Source organism: Plecotus auritus (assembly GCF_963455305.1).
Source record: "Plecotus auritus genome assembly, chromosome: 1".
NCBI classification, from domain to species: domain Eukaryota; kingdom Metazoa; phylum Chordata; class Mammalia; order Chiroptera; family Vespertilionidae; genus Plecotus; species Plecotus auritus.
This window is the reverse complement of record NC_137770.1, coordinates 121,315,249-121,332,189: the sequence shown is the minus strand read 5'-3', so window position 1 is coordinate 121,332,189 and position 16,941 is coordinate 121,315,249. Positions and strand designations below refer to the sequence as shown.

General features: G+C 39.4%; 1 protein-coding gene and 1 pseudogene across 4 annotated transcripts in view; one reads left to right on the top strand and one right to left on the bottom strand.

Moving 5' to 3' along the window:
* Positions 1-16,941, top strand: part of BBS4 (Bardet-Biedl syndrome 4) — a 119,070-nt gene that overhangs the window by 30,387 nt on the left and 71,742 nt on the right. The gene's annotated exons all lie outside the window — the stretch shown is intronic.
* On the bottom strand, positions 5,150-9,495 carry LOC308247877 (AP-2 complex subunit beta-like; annotated as a pseudogene). The gene is made up of 3 exons: positions 6,376-9,495; positions 6,078-6,197; positions 5,150-5,750 (listed from the first exon to the last, which is right to left on the bottom strand). The product of its transcript is annotated as an AP-2 complex subunit beta-like (transcript).

Sequence of the window (16,941 nt, the reverse complement as noted above, 5' to 3'; positions counted from 1 at the left end):
TTTTATTGTTTTTTCCCCGCTGTCTATTGCTTTTCTGTTTCAATTTTATTGGTTTCTGCTCTTATCTAATACTAGAGGCCTGGTGTATGAAATTCGTGCACTGGGGGTGGGGGTGGGGGTCCCCTCAGCCCAGCCTGCCCCGTCTCACAGACTGGGAGCCCTCAGGGGATGTCCTAAGCCGCATTCTTGCCTCCCTCTGTGGGAGGTGACTAGGCTGATCAGGGGAAGGCGCCAACCCCATCACCCCATTGCTGCTGTCACTGCTGCAGCTGCCAAGGTGTTTTCATCAACACGAACTCCAGTCCCTTCGCCACGAAAAAAAGACAACTTTCTTTAGGCATTTTTAAGATGTATCTTTCATAGGATATGACATTTCTTTCTTTTTTTTTTTTATTCTCACCTGAGGATATGTTTCCATTGATTTTTAGAGAGCTTGGGGGAGAGAGGGAAAGACAGAGAGAAACATCAATGTGAGAGGGACACTTTGATTGGTTGCCTCCTGCATGAGCCCTGACCTGGGCCCTGGCCAGGGAGGAGCCTGTAACCTAGGTACATGCCCTTGATCAGAATCGAACCCGGACCTTGTGGTCGGCAGGCTGAGGCTCTATCCACTGAGCCAAACTGGCTAGGGCAGAATATGACATTTCTTAGCCCCTCCAGCAGTGGGCCTTAGTTTTTTCCTCCAGGAGTGTGGTGGGAAAACCCTAGATCACCTTCTTGGATTCTTATTACCCAAGTTACCAAGAACACTGTGAGTGGCGGCGTACACGGAGCTTAGCCAATGAGCAGTCATAAAAGGTGTTTCCTCTGCAGCTCATGCGCAGAGGACCCCCTGCGTTGTGTCCACTGGGCTGGAGGTGTTCTGTCTGCTGGGCTTCTGTCTGCTGGGCTGGGGGTGTGCTCTGAGCTGTGTGGCGGCCGCTGGGGGTGCGCCCCCAGCCCGGCATCCCTTGTTGTGTCCGCTGGGCTGGGGCGTGCCCCGAGCTGTGCGGCAGCGGCTCAGAGCATGCCCCCAGCACAGCAGCCCTGCATTGTGTCCGAAGCCCTCCCTCCCTCCGTGTCCCGCCCCGGCCACTATGAGTGCCACCATCTTTATTGTGGAGTGATGGTTAATTTGAATATTACTCTTTTATTAGATTAGATTTTCTTGTGTTTAATTTGCTCTTTTTTCAGTTTCTTAAGAGAGAAACTTGGATAATTAATTTGAGATCTTCTTTTCTTTTGTAAGCATTGAGTATTTTATATTTTCCTTTAACTGCTGCTCACCTGGTTCATACACATTTCAAGTGTTATGTTTTAACTTTTATACAACTCTTTTTATTTTTAAATTAATAATAATTTTTAATATCACCAAATAGTCATTGCTCACATTTTCTTTATTGCTTCATAAATATACAATTCTTAATATTTTTAAAAAATATGTTTTTATTGAGTTCATAGAGAGGAGGGGATAGTAGAGAGATAGAAACATCAAAGATGAGAATCACCTGCCTCCTGCACACCCCCTACTGGGGATTGAGCCCACATCCTGACATGTGCTGTGACTGGGAATTGAATGGTGACCTCCTGGTTCATGTGTTGATGCTCAACCACTGAGCCACACCAGCCGGGCCATTCTTAAAAATTTAAAATTTTATTTTGTGTTCCCCTTGCACTATTAAGAAAAGTATAGATGGATAGATTAATTTCCATATATTTGGAGATTTTTCCAGATATCTTTTGTTATTGGTTTCTAGTTTAATTCTATTGTGGTTAGAAAACATACTTTCTATGGTTTGTTTTATGGCCCAGAACATGGTCTGTGTTGGTGAATGTTCCATATGCTATGAATGTGTATTCTGTTCCTGTTGGATGGAGTAGTCTATAAATGTCAATTAAGTTCAATTGCTTGGTAGTGTTGTTCTTCTATCTATGTACTTGCTGATACAGATACCAATATCCTTACTGATATAGATACTGATATCCTTAATGAGAGAAGGGTGTGGATGTATGCAAATGAAATTATGGATTTTTCTTTCTTTTTTTTTTTAAATATATTTTATTGATATTTTACAGAGAGGAAGGGAGAGGGATAGAGAGTTAGAAACATCGATGAGAGAGAAACATCGATCAGCTGCCTCCTGCACACCTCCCACTGGGGATGTGCCCGCAACCAAGGTACATGCCCTTGAGCGGAATCGAACCCGGGACCCTTCAGTCCGCAGGCCGACGCTCTATCCACTGAGCCAAACCGGTTTCGGCTATGGATTTTTCTTATACTGTATGTTCTATCAAGTTTTACTTTTGATTTCAGAGAGGGACAGGGAGACAGAGATAGAAACATCATTGATGAGAGAGAATCATTGATTGGCTGCCTCCTGCACACCCCTTATTAGGGATCGAGCCTGCAACCTAGGCATGTGCCCTTGACTGGAATCAAACCCGAGACCTTGCAGTCTGCAGGTTGATGCTCTGTCCACTGAGCCAAACAGGCTAGGGCTGTCTGAATTTTTTAAATTGATGAGTAGTATTAAATTCTATGTTTATGCCACACTTTATTCCTCCATTCATCAGTTGAAGGACATTTGGGTTGTTTACTGTTTGTTTTGTTTTGTTTTGTTTTTGGCTCTTACAAATAAAGCTATAAACATTTGCCTAGAGGGTTTTGTGAAGAAGTTTTCATTTCACTTGTGTAAGTACCTTAGAGTGGGATTGCTGGATAGTATTGTGAGCATATATTTAACTTTATTAGAAATTGCCAAAATGTTTTCCATTTATATTTTTATCAGCAAAGTATGGAAGCTCTAGTTGCTCCACATTCATGCCAGCACCTGGTATTTTCAGTTTTTTTGAAGCCATTCTAGTGAATGTGCAGTAGTACCTTATTGTTGTTTTAATTTGCATTTCCCTAATGACTGTTGGTATTGAACATCTTTTCATGTGCTTATCCATAACCCCTATATTTCCTCTGGTGAAGTGTCTAAATAATATACTCATTAAAAATGTTTTCTTATTAAATATTGAGTTTTATATACTCTGGAAACAAGATATACTTATCAGCCCTAACCGGTTTGGCTCAGTGTATAGAGCATCGACCTGCAGACTGAAGGGTCCCGGGTTCGATTCCAGTCAAGGGCATGTACCTTGGTTGTGGGCACATCCCCAATAGGGGGTGTGCAGGAGGCAGCTGATCGATGTTTCTCTCACATTGATGTTTCTAACTCTCTATCCCTCTCCCTTCCTCTCTGTAAAAAAATCAATAAAATGCATATTTTAAAAAAAGATATACTTATCAGGTGTTTTCTCTCGGACTGAGGCTTCTCTTTTAACACTTTTAACAGTGTCTTTTGAAGAACAAATATTTTTAATTTTGATGAAATCCAATTTATCAATATTTTTCTTTTATGAATTACACTTTTGGTGTCTGCCTAACCCAAGGCCACAAAGATATTCTATGTTTTCTTCTAGAAGTTTTATACTTTTACGTTTTACATTGGTGTATATGATCCATTTTGAGTTAATTTTTGTGTATATAGTGCAGAATATAGATTGAGGATTGCTTTTTAAAAATACCACCAATCTTTTATTATTTATTTATTTTAAAATATATTTTTATTGATTTCAGAGAGGAAGGGAAAGGGAGAGAGATGGAAACATCAATGAGAGAGAATCATTGATCGACTATTTAAAAAAATATTTTTATTGATTTTAGAGAGAGGAAGGGAGGGAGGGGAATAGAGAGAGAAACATTGAAAGAAGAAAAAAAAGAGAGAGAGAGAAACATTGAGAGAGAAACATTGATTGGCTGCTTCTTAGGGATATCCAATTCTTTCAGCACCATTTATTGAAAGATCTTTTCTTCATTGATTTTGCTTTGTACCTTTGTTGAAAATCAGTTGACCATATAATTGTGGATTTATTTCTGCGATCTCTATTATCTTCTACTTATCTGTATTTTAATCTATTTGTCAATCTCCGACTGATTACTATAGCTTTAGGTAAGTCTTCAAATCAGGTATGTTTTTCTGCCAACTTAGTTCTTTTTAAAATTATTTTGGTTGCTCTTGTTTCTTTGCTTTTCATATAAAATTTTTTTTATTTTTAAAATTATTGTATTGGTTTTGGGTGTACTGGGTCGTAAGGCAGGTCCATTTTATTAAAAAATATTTTTTATTGATTTTAGAGAGAGAGGAAGGGAGAGGAAAGAGAGAGAGAAAGAGAAACATCGATCAGTTGCTTACTGCATGCACCTCAACCAGATCGAACCTACAACCTGGGCATGTGCCCCGACCAGGAATTGAACCAATAACCTTTTGGTGCACTGGATGACACCCAACCAACTAAGCTACACCGGCCAGGGCTAGGCTGATCCATTTTTAATCTTTTGAGGAAACAGTGTTTTCCATAGTGGCTGTACCAATCTGCATTCTCACCAACAATGTACTAGGGTTCCCTTTTCTCCACATCCTCACCACATTTGTCATTTGTGGACTTAGTGATGATAGCTGTTCTGACATGTGTGAGTTGATACTTCATTGTGGTTTTAATTTGCATTTCTCTGACAATTAGTGACGCTGAGCATGTTTTCATAGGTCTGTTGGCCTTTTGTATGTACTTTTTGGAGAAGTGTCTATTCAGATCCTCCCCATTTTTTTAAAGAATTGTTTTGTTGTATTTTTTTTTTGGTGTTGAGTAGTATGACTTCTTTATAAATTTTGGATATTAAACCCTTATCAGTTGTATAATTGGTGAATATGTTTTCCCATTTATTAGGGTGTCTTTTTTTTTTTACCTTTCAGTGACACTTTTCCTTGCTTTAATATTTTTTGTCTTTTTCTGCTTTTGAAATGAAGTCTCAATTACAAAATATCAAACTACGCTAAAAAAATGCCAGCCACTGGCCCAGTATGGAGAAGCCCACAAGTAAGGACAGACAGCAGCAGCAGGTGGCAAAGGTGGGAAATGATTAAAGCAGTGGTTACAAAGTTCACAGAAAGTTAACACTATTCAGCAGGTTGCGCCCTAATTTAGCACAGGTTAGACTAGTTACCTTGGTGGATGGCCTCAGTGTATTTAAGTTTAGCTTCTACATGACAAAACAATTTCTTCTAGTTAAGAGTTCTTGGCTTGCACTGTTCACAGGGTGGCCTGAGGGCACCAGAGTGGTCTATTAGTTTTTCAAAATGCTGTTGTAGGCCTGATAGATGTACTGAAAGACTTCAGGAGCTCCACACTTCAGCGACAGCATATAATTGGGGTTTCCAGGCTGGATACGTGGCTCAGCCAAGATCCAAATCAAATGCCATTAGTTAGCTTCAGAGATTGGTACAGCATGTTCTGCCCTCCCACATTCCTCTTGACAATAGTATAAACGTTGTTGTTTTGCAGCCTCCTGGAAACAGTGTCAGCATTTAAATGACATTCCTTAATCTGAAACTGAAGTTCATTTTCATTGGGAATATCCTTCCATGTTGCAAGAAAGACCTGGCGCTCCATTTTGCCATCTTCTGCAAAAAGCACATTGAGTGGGATGAGGCAGCTGAAGTAGAAGACTTCAATATTGTTTTCCACAGCCACCTGTAGGTTATTCAGAGGTTCCATCTTCATGACTTGGCCCAAGGTGTTGAGAGGCAGGGAAACATCAATGCTCTGATTTGGCGTTAGTGGTGTATGGATGGCCAGAGGAGTGCTGGGGATGACGCCAAAGCCATCTTGTTAAACTGGATTGCAAAGTCCGTCATATGCTGCAGAGCTTTGTTGGTGAAGTTCATCTACACTAATAAAAGAGAAAGATGCATATCGACCGTACCTGTGTGACGCCTACCAGCCAATCAGGAGTGAGTATGCAAATTAACCCAACAAAGATGGAGGGTTAATTTGCATACACAGGTGCCGAGTGGCTGGGGCCGGGGCGGGACGTAGGCGTTCCACACCGCCCCAGCTGCTCTGGGCCTCTGGGCAATGTGGGAAGGCGGAAAGGCGGCTCTGGGCTGGAGCAAAGGCAGAAAGGTGGCTCCAGGCCGGAGCAAAGGCGGTGCCGACAGCCAGGGGAAGGAAGGCCCATTCTTGCACGAATCTTCGTGCATTGGGCATCTAGTTTCCATATAGATGTGGCCCTGACGATGAGTAAATGTTCCAGAAATCGCCAAGCCTTTGGCCTTTACTGCAGGCAGCCAGACAGCCTTAGGAGCCACATTTCCACCATGTACCATGCCTATTTCTGTAGACTAGCAGGGTCACTTAAGACCATCGGAAAACACAGATATTTACATTACGATTCATAACAGTAGCAAAATTACAGTTATGAAGTAGCAACGAAAATTATTTTATGGTTGGGGTCACCACAACATGAGGAACTGTATTAAAGCGTAGCGGCATTAAAAAGGTTGAGAACACTGCTGTAGAGAGTTCAAATAGATCATTCAGACCACTGCTGACCATATCAGGAATAGGTGAAGGAGCAAAGGCTGCAGGCACTGATGATGGAATGAAGGATTGTCCCACCAGACTATCTAATCCTCATCCCAAGAGATTCACTGCTCCCACTTGCATGGAGGATACCTGTGGCACATTGACTGGTGGACCGAGGTCAAGGTTTAAAAGGTCCCCTAGAAGGTCACCTTGAGAGGGAATAACCTGAATCTGTTTCAGGTTGGTGGCAGTGGTGGTGCCAACAGGGCTGTCACCTACATCAGTGCTCCTATGATGTATTGGCAAGTGTTTGTGATGAATTCTGTGACTTCCTTCCACAAAAACACTGGGAGGCTTGTGGTACACAGAGGCCAGAGAACCAATGTGGCAGATTAGCTCATCCAGCAGAGTTGGCTCAATAAGATCTGTCTCCTCAGAGATCAGTGGCTTCTCAGACAAGACTACTTCTTTGGCTGTGACAGGGTCGGTTGAGAAAAGTCGCCAATAAATATAGCCCCTATCTCAAAGGTCAGGATTAACAGAATCCTGTGTTGCCAAACTCAAGACCTGCTGTACCAGCTCCTGTGTTTCTGATGGTTTCTTGAGAAACAGCTTCACTATGGCAGTAAGCAGAGTGAGCTGCACCTGGGTGCTCTCATCATGAAAACCCTCCAGGAAGCTCTCTAGTAATTCATCTGCATTGTTAATTCATTCAGCATATTCTCCCACAATCCAAATCATAGCTGCTTGAGCGCCTGGTTCATCCAGCAAGTCTTAAGTTCTCACACAGAATAGCAGTGATACTTTCATACTTGTCGGGGTACTTGTGGAAGATGTTCCTGATGACAACAGTCACCTCTTGGACCACATAATTTACTGTGGTCTGGATGAGATCAAGCAATGTGCTCACACAATGTTCTGCAGATTGCTCCATCTTGGTGGCACACCGTCCAATGGCCTGCACAGCTTTGTGAATAAAGTCAACATCCATTTCTGTGGCATATTCCTTCAGCTTTGCCAGAACCTGAGCAATATTGGCTTGAGATGCCAAATGAATCATGATGTCCAACTTCTCTAGTTTAATATAGATGGGATCATTATACTTCACAAAGAAGACTTTGATTTCCTGCTTTAAGATTTCAGGCCTTTTCTGGACAATTAGGTTGATGTTCCTCAGGGCAATATACTGCACCTCTGGCTCCCCAGACAGCAAAGTGACAAGTGGAGGGGCCAATTTCTTCAGCAGCATATTGTAGTAGTCAGAGTCCTTAAGTAACAACTCTAGAAATTTCATTAGGACTTTTACTGCTGAAAGCACCACTGCTGAGTTGGCATGAGATAGCCGGGGAGTTACCCACTCACAGATGCTCTGAGCCTCCCGGTCATCTGTCATCTTTAGGGTTGTAATTGGACAGGCAGTCCAGGATGAAAATCTGGCCCCACTCATTCAGGGCTGCCAGCAGCTTATTAATGTTCTGTGGGTTCAGATTGAGTAAGTTGCTATTTGGGTGAGATTCACTGATTTCAGATAATGCTGCCACCATTGAATTTGAATCTGCTATGAGATCCCGCAGAGAATCCAGAAATCCCTGATCTTCCACCATTTGGGCATTGATATCATGGAGTCTTGCCACGCAGACTGCTGCTGTTTCTGAACATAGGTATCATCATCCTTCAAGCACTTGCGGAGGGGCTCACAGAGATATTCTGTAACCTTGTCCACTCGGATGCATGCCATGGTTCTAATTGCCAAGGCCCAAATCAGAGGATTGGGATCTTCACAGTCCTTCACAAAGCTGTTGACAGCCATAATGGCCATGTCTGGCTGACTCTTGGCATAGTTCACCAAGTAGAGATACACAAGCTTCTTTAGTTCCAGGTTGTCAGTCTGCATACAGTTCACTACATCTGGAAAGAGAGAGCTAACATCCTTCCCCACAGTCATAGCAGAAATCACTTTCTTCACAGCCTCCTTCCTCTTATCTTTCTTTTCATTGTTGAGTTGAGCCTTTAATTCAAAGATTTCTCCTTTTTTATTGGTTGTGAAGTACTTGGAGTCAGTCATAGTGTTGGCTCTTTAATGTGCACCAGAGGCAAGGGCGGAGGTGGTGCGGCAGCCGGAAAGCATTGTCTTTTTGTTTTTTTGATGGTTTCCTTTGAGGTGCAAAACTTTTTAGTGGGATGTAATCCCATTTTTTATTTTGTTTCTCTTGCCCAAAGGGATATATCAGAAAAAATATTACATAGGCAGTAAAATCTGATATTTTCCTATGTTTTCCTCTAGGAGTTTTATGGTTTCGAGTCTTACATTTATATCTTTAATTCATTTTGAGTTTATTCTTGTTTAAGGTGTAAGGAGGTGGTCTAATTCCATTTAGATAGTCTTTACCACATTGTGTGTTTTTGCCTCCTTTGTCAAGTATTAATTGACCATATAAATGTGGGTTTATTTCTGGGCTCTATTCTGTCCATATGTCTGTTTTTATGCCAGTACCCTGCTGTTTTGATTACTATGGCCTTGTATGGTTTGATAGCAGGTAGTGTAATACCTACAACTTTGTTCTTCTTTCTCAAGATTGCTGAAGCTGTTCTGTCTTTTGTAGTTCCATATACATTTTTGGATTGATGTTCTATATCTGAAATATGCCATTGGTATTTTGATAGGAATTGTGTTGAATCTATAGAGTGGTTTGGGTAGTATGGACATTTTAATGATGTTAATTCTTTTTATCCATGCATATGTATATGCTTCCATTCATTTGTATTTTCTTTGATTTCTTTCTTCAGTGCCTTATAGTTTTCCAAGTATAGGTCTTTGACCCCTTTAGTTTATTTATTCCTGTTTTTATTGTGTGTGTGTGTGCAATTATAAATGGGATTGTTTGTTTCCCTTTTTGATATTTCATTATCCTATATAATAAAAGGATAATATGCAAATCGACCAAACGGCGAAACGACCAGTGCACCAGATGTGGAACGAAGGAAGGTCCCGGCCGGCAGCCGGCAGCTGGGGAAGAGAGGACCTGGCTGGCAGCCGGCAGCTGCTAGGGACCCTACCCATGCACAAATTTTGTGCGCTGGGCCTCTAGTTGGTATATAAAAATGCAACTGAAAAGAAAAGAAAAAGAAAAAAAAATAAGATAAAAATAAAAATGCAACTGAGCCCTGGCTGGTGTGGCTCAGTTAGTTAGAGCAGCGTCCTATGCACTGAAGGGTTGCAGATTCAATTCTTGGTATTTTATTTTTATTAAAAAAATTTTTTATTGATTGATTTTAGAGAGAGAGGAAGGGAGAAAGAGAAATATCGATGTGTTGTTTTACTTATTTATGCAATCACTAGTTGATTCTAGTATGTGCCCCAACCGAGGATTGAACCAGCAACCTTGGCATATCGGGACGATGTTCTAACCAACTGAGCTACCCAGCCAAAGAAAGTTTCCTCATGTCCCTTTCCAATTAATTCTCCCTTTAATTCCCTAGAGGGAACCATCATTCAGATTTCTGTTCTTAGAAGTTAATTTTGTCTGTGCTTGTACTTCACATAAAGAGAGTCAAACAGTATGTACTATTTAGATTTTGGCATCTTTTACTTAACATAATGTCTTTGATATTCACCCCTGTTGCTATATGTATCAGTAATTCTTTTTTTAAGCACAGTCCAGTGTTCCATTGTATAAATATAATACAGTTTATCCATTTCCCTTTGGTGAACATTTGTGCTGTTTCCAGTTTTTGACTAACATGAACATTCATTTATACGTGTGTGTGTATTGGTGGGGGAATGTATTTTCATTTCTCTGTGGTAAATACCTAGGGAGTGGAATTGCTGGGTCATATGTAAAGTGTATGTTTTGAATTTATAAGAGACTGCCCAACTGTTTTCCAAAGTGGTTGTATAATTTTACTCTCTCATCAGCAATTGTAAGTGTTCTGGTTACTATGAATTCTTGCCAACATTTGGTATTATCAATCTTTTTCATATTAGACATGCTGATGAATATATTGTAGTATTTTTTTAATATATATTTTATTGATTTTTTACAGAGAGGAAGGGAGAGGGATAGTTAGAAACATCGATGAGAGAGAAACACCGATCAGCTGTCTCCTGGAGCACCCCCGCTACTGGAGATGTGCCCGCAACCAAGGTACATGCCCTTGACCGGGATTGAACCTGGGACCCTTCAGTCCACAGGCTGATGCTCTATCCACTGAGCCAAACTGGTTAGGGCTGTTGTAGTATTTTGTTGTGACTGATTTGCAATTATCCTGATAATTACTGATGTTGAACATGTTTCGTATACTTATTGGATCAAGTCTTTTGCCTATTTTAAAATTTTATTATTTACTTACTGATTTGTAAGAATTCATTATATATTTTGGATGCAAGTCCTTTGTCTCTTGTATGTATTATGAATCTCCCCCACCCCCAGTCTGTTTTACCTTTCTTAATGCATTTTTGATTAATTAAGTTTTAATTTTGATAATTAATGCCTTTTGTGTCTTGTCTAGGAAATTTTAACCCTTACCCTCTGACTGAGTTATGTGTGCCTCCGCTTCCACATTGGTATTGCAGAAATTATTATTATTGTTTTTGTTGAGAAAGTGTTAATTTAGACTCTTTTTTAAAATATATTTATTGATTTTTTACAGAGAAGAAGGGAGAGGGATAGAGAGCCAGAAACATCAATGTGAGAGAAACATCTATCAGCTGCCTCCTGCACACCCCCTACTAGGGATGTGCCGGCAACCAAGGTACATGCCCTTGACCAGAATTGAACCTGGGACCCTTCAGTCTGCAGGCCGACGCTCCTAGCCACTGAGCCAAACCAGTCTCTTGACACTTTTTTTACATACAGAAAACATAAAACATAGTGAAAAGTGCATAAATCATAATTGTGCAGCTCAGTAAATTTTTTAAAGTGAACATATCCATGTAATCATCATCTTAACACATTGCGGAAGGATCATGAGAATACTCATTTTCAGTTCTAAGGCTTGTGGCCAATCACGAGATTTATCGGCCTTTCTTTGTTGTCATTTAGAGAGAAACAGTGTAACGGAAAATGCATTCGCTGAAGTTAAAAATTACAAAAGGAATTAAAAGTGATTAGTCTCTTGTCATCAGTAATAAGAATAAGTTTATATCAATTTGATATTTTTAAAGTGCTCAGGAATCATGGATAGTGACGAAGAACATGATAAAATTCTGGATATATTTGCTGACAATTTATCAGATATTGCAAGTGAAAGTGATGAAAGCTTTGACAGTGGCAGTGATATAGTTATTCCTTAAAAAAGGCGAAAAATAGTAATTTCAACTGATTCTGAACCTGAAAATTTGAACAATTCCACACATGATTTTGAGTGTAATTTGTGTCTTGGTTGCTGAGATAATGATTGGTTAAAAGAGGACTTTCAACCTAATTTGGAAAAATTTGAAGGTAATTCTGGGGTTACAGTTATACCGTCTGATTCTAAGAACATCATTGAAGTCACCAACTTGATTTTTTTTTTATGTTCTAACAAAAGTTTATTAATAGATACTAAACTTTGAATTTTATGTAATTTTCTTGTTTTAAATTTTATTTTATTGTTTAAAGTATTGCAAATAGTAGTACATGTATCTCCTTTTTTTCCCCATTGACCTTCCCCCAGCCTCCCCTACCCCCTGGCACATGCCCTCATCCCGCCCCCACAGTGTCTTGTGTCCATTGGTTGTGCTTATATGCATGCATACAAGTCCTTCGGTTGATCTCTTTCCCCCGTCCCCAATACTCCCCAGCCTTCCCACTGTAATTTGACAGTCTGTTCGATGCTTCACTGCCTCTGTATATATCTTTTTATTCATCAGGTTATAATGTTCTTTATTTTCCATAAATGAGTGAGATCGTGTTGTCTTTTTCTTTCATGAAAAATGCGTTGGTATTTTAATGGGGAGTGCATTGAATCTATAGATTGCTTTGGGTAGTATGGACATTTGAATGGTGTTGATTCTGCCAATCCATGAACATGGTATCTTCTTCCATCTGTTTATGTCTTCCTCTATCTCTTTTTTTTAAGTGTCCTGTAGTTTTCCATGTATAGGTCTTTTACCTCCTTAGTTAAGTTTATTTCTAGGTATCTTAATTTTTTTCGTACAATGGTAAATGGGATTGCTTTTTTAGTCTCTCTTTCTGTAAGTTCACTATTGGTGTATAGAAATGCCATAGATTTCTTGCGTTAATTTTGTATCCTGCTACATTGTTGAATTCATTTATTAAGTCTGTTAGTTTTTTGATGGAGTCTTTAGGGTTTTTTATGTACATTATCATGTCATCCGAGATAAGGACAGTTTTACTTCTTCTTTTCCAATTTGGATGCTTTTTATTTCTTCTTGTCTAATCGCAATGGCTAATATTTACAGTACTGTGTCAAACAGGAGAAGTGAGAGTGGGCATCCCTGTCTTGTTCCTGTTCTTAGGGGAAATGGTTTTAGTTTTTGCCCATTGACTATGATGTTGGCTGTGGGTTGGTAATATATGGCTTTTATTATGTTGAGGTATGATCCTTCTTCTCCCACCTTGCTGAGAGTTTTTATCAAGAAAGGGTGTTGGGTCCTAACTGGTTTGGCTCAGTGGATAGAGCGTCGGCCTGCGGACTAAAGGGTCCCAGGTTTGATTCTGGTCAAGGGCATGTACCTGGGTTGCGGGCACATCCCCAGTAGGGGGCGTGCAGGAGGCAGCTGATTGATGTCTCTCTCTCATCGATGTTTCTAACTTTCTATCCTTCTCTCTTCCTCTCTGTAAAAAATCAATAAAATATATTTAAAAAAAAAAAGAAAGGGTGTTGGATTTTGTCAAATGCTTTTTCTGCACCATTTGATATGACTATGTGATTTTTATCTCTCAGTTTGTTTATGTGATGTATCACGTTTATTGATTTGTGGATATTGTACCATCCTTGCATCCCTGGAATAAATCCTACTTGGTCATGGTGTATGATCTTTCTGATGTACTGCTGGATCTGCTTTGCTAGAATTTTGTTGAGGATTTTGGCATCTATGTTCATGAGGGATATTGGCCTGTAATTCTCTTTCATTGTGTTGTCTTTATCTGGTTTTGGTATTAAGGTGATGCTGGCTTCATAGAATGAGCTTGGAAGTGTTTCTCCCTCTTGAATTTTTTGGGATAATCTGAGGAGGATAGGTTTCAGTTCTTCCTTGAATGTTTGCTAAAACTCCCCTGTGAAGCCATCTGGTCCTGGGCTTTTGTTTGCTGGAAGGTTTTCGATGACTGCTTCAATTTCTTCCATAGTTACTGGCCTATTGAGATTTTTAGATTCTTCCTGATTGAGTTTTGGAAGGTTGTATTTTTCTAGTAATATGTCCATTTCCTCTGGGTTGTCCCATTTGTTGGAATAGAGTTTTTCATAGTATTTTTTTTAACTATCCTTTGTATTTCTTTGGGTCTGTTGTTATTTCTCCTCTTTCATTTCTGATTTTGTTTATTTGGGTCCTCTCTCTTTGCTTCTTGGTGAGCCTGGCTAGAGGTTCATCAGTCTTGTTTATCCTTTCAAAGAACCAGCTCTTGGTCTTGTTGATCTTTTGTATTGTTTTTTTTTTTGGTCTCTATGTCGTTTATCTCTGTTCTGATCTTTATTATTTCCTTCCTTCTGCTTACACTGGGCTCTTCTTGTTGCTCTCTTTCTAACTCTTTGAGTTGTAGGGTTAGGTAATTTATTACCATTGTTTCTTGTTTTTTTGCAGTAGGCTTATGGAGCTGTGAACTTCCCTCTCAAGACTGCTTTCCCTGTGTCCCATAGATTTTGGATTGTTGTGTTTTCATTGTCGTTTTTTGCCATGATATTTTTTACTTCTTCTTTGATCTCTCTGGTAACCCAGGCATTGTTTAATAGCATGCTATTTAGTCTCCATGTGTTTGACTTTTTTGGATTGTTTTTATTGTAGTTGATTTCCAGTTTTATGCCACTGTGATCTGAGAAGATGCTTGATATGATTTTTATCTTCTTGAATTTGAAGAGACTTTGCCTGTGACCCAATATATAGTCTATCTTTGAAAATGACCCATGTGCACCTGAGAAGAATGTATATTCTGTGGCTTTGGGGTGAACTGTTCTGAAGATGTCAATTAATTCCATCTGGTCTAGTGAGTCATTTAGGATTGATGTTTCTTTGCTGATTTTTTATCTAGAGGATTTGTCCAATGGTGATAGTGGGGTATTAAAGTCCCCCACTATGATTGTATTGCTGTCAATCTCTCCCTTGATAATCCTCCAGAAGTTTTTTTTTGTATTTGAGTGCTCCTGTATTGGGTGCGTATATGTTTACCAGCGTTATTTCTTCTGGTTGGATTGCTACCTTTAGTATTATGAAGTGGCCTTCCTTATCTCTTTTTATGTCCTTTACTTTGAGATCTAATTTGTCAGATACAAGTATTGCTACCCCAGCTTTCTTTCCATTTCCATTCGCCTGAAAAACCTTTTTCCATCCCTTCACCCTCAGTCTGTGTGCGTCTTGTATTCTGAAGTGGGTTTCCTGTAGACTGCAGATATATGGGTCATGTTTTCTTATCCACTCAGTTACCCTATGTCTTTTGATTGGGGCACTTAATCCATTTATATTTAATGTTATATTGATATTGCTTGTCTGTCGCCATTTTTATTCTTTACCCTGTGTTCCTTCTTTGCTTCCTGTTTCTTCTTTTTACTGCAGACCCTTTAGCATTTCTTGCATTGCTGGTTTGGTGGTAATAAATTCCCTTAGTCCTTTTTTGTCTGTGAAGCTCCTGATTTCACCCTCAATTTTTATTGATAGCCTTGCTGGGTACAGTATTCTTGGATTCAGACCCTTCCTTTGCATGACTTTGTATATTTCATTTTATTCTCTTCTGGCCTGATGTGTTTCTGTTGAGAAATCAGTCACTAGTCTGATGGGGCGTCCTTTGTAGGTAACTTTCTTTCTCTGGCCGCTTTTAAGATTCTTACTTTGTCGTTGGTGTTTGCCAATTTAATTATGATGTGCCTTGGCGTCGGTCTTTTGGGGTTCATTTTGTTTGCGGCTCTGTGAGTTTCTTGGTTTTGTGTGGGTTTTTTCTTCCCTATATCAGGGAAGTTTTCTGTCATTATTTCTTCAAACAAGTTTTCAATTCCTTGTTTCAGTTTCCTCTCCTTCTGGTACCCCTGTTTTGCGGATGTTGTTTTGTTTCATGTTGTCCCAAAGTTCCCTTAGGCCCTCCTCCTGTTTTTTAATTTTTTTTTTCTAGATGCTGCTCTTCTTGGGTATTTTTTCCTACCTTGTCTTGTAGCTCACTGATGCGGTCCTCTGCTTCTTTTAGTCTACTGTTGATGCCTTCTATTGAGTTCTTTATAGCAGTGATATCATTTTTCATTTCTTCTTGGTTCTTCTTCATTTCCTCTTGGTTCTTACACATATTGTTGAATTTGTCTTCCATTTTTCTCAGCCACCTTATGACCATTTTTCTGAATTCTTTCTCTGAATTTAATGGAGGTTGCTTGCCTCCATTTAGTTTACTTCCTTTTCTGGTGATGCCTCCTTTTCTTTCATATGTGGGCTGTTTCTTTGTCTTCCCATGATCTCTCTTCTCCGGGTGTCTGGTTATGTAGTTCTCTCTCTCCTGCGTCAATTTAAAGGCACAAAATACAACACAACAAGGCACAATGCACAAGGCACTGAACACAAATGTATTCACGAAATTAATAACCCCAAATAAAGGTGACCACCAGAGAAAAGAGAATTATGGATAAGAAAGAGAGAAGGAGGAGGAGGTGGAGCGGGAGGAGGAAGAGAAGGAGGAAGAGGAGGGAGTGCAAAATTGAAATTGAGGAAAGGAAAAAAAAGTATGAGAGAAAATAAAGAGAATAAAAAAGAAGAGGGGAAAAACTATCTATATGGGGAGAAAGAGAAGAAGGAGTGCAAAATTGAAATTGAGGAAAGGAAAAAAGTATGAGAAAAAAGAAAGAGAATAAAAAAGAAGAGGGGAAAAACTATTTATATGGGGAGAAAACTCCAATAGTACAACCACTAATCCCAACAAATGCAAGCAACAAATACCTAGAGATGAATGCAAACTACAAACAACAACTAATATCAAGCGAGGCGAGGGAAAACAGAAGCAAAAAACAAGCAAAAACAACAAAAAAAGAAAAAGCGAAACAGTCTCACAAACAAGCATAAAAAACCCCCAATATAATCAACAATCAAGCAAACAACAACAAAAGGACAGAGAGAAAAAAAATTTGGATAGTGAAGAGAAGAGAGAGCAGGGGATTGGAAATTAGATATATAAGTAGGATGAATTTTAACAGGGGGTAAAAAGAAGGAATAGGGAAAAATTTAAAGCAGGAATAGGATAAGAGAAACAGGACAACAAAAGGAGAAAAGTGAGGAAGAGACTGTTGGCATAAAGGTAAAGTTGAGATAGAGTAAAATGATGCTAAAGGAAAGATGAAAATAAAATGTAGATCACTAATCCCAAAATAAAATAAAGAGAAAATAAAATGACACTTAAAAAAAAAGGTAAAATACTAGTAGTA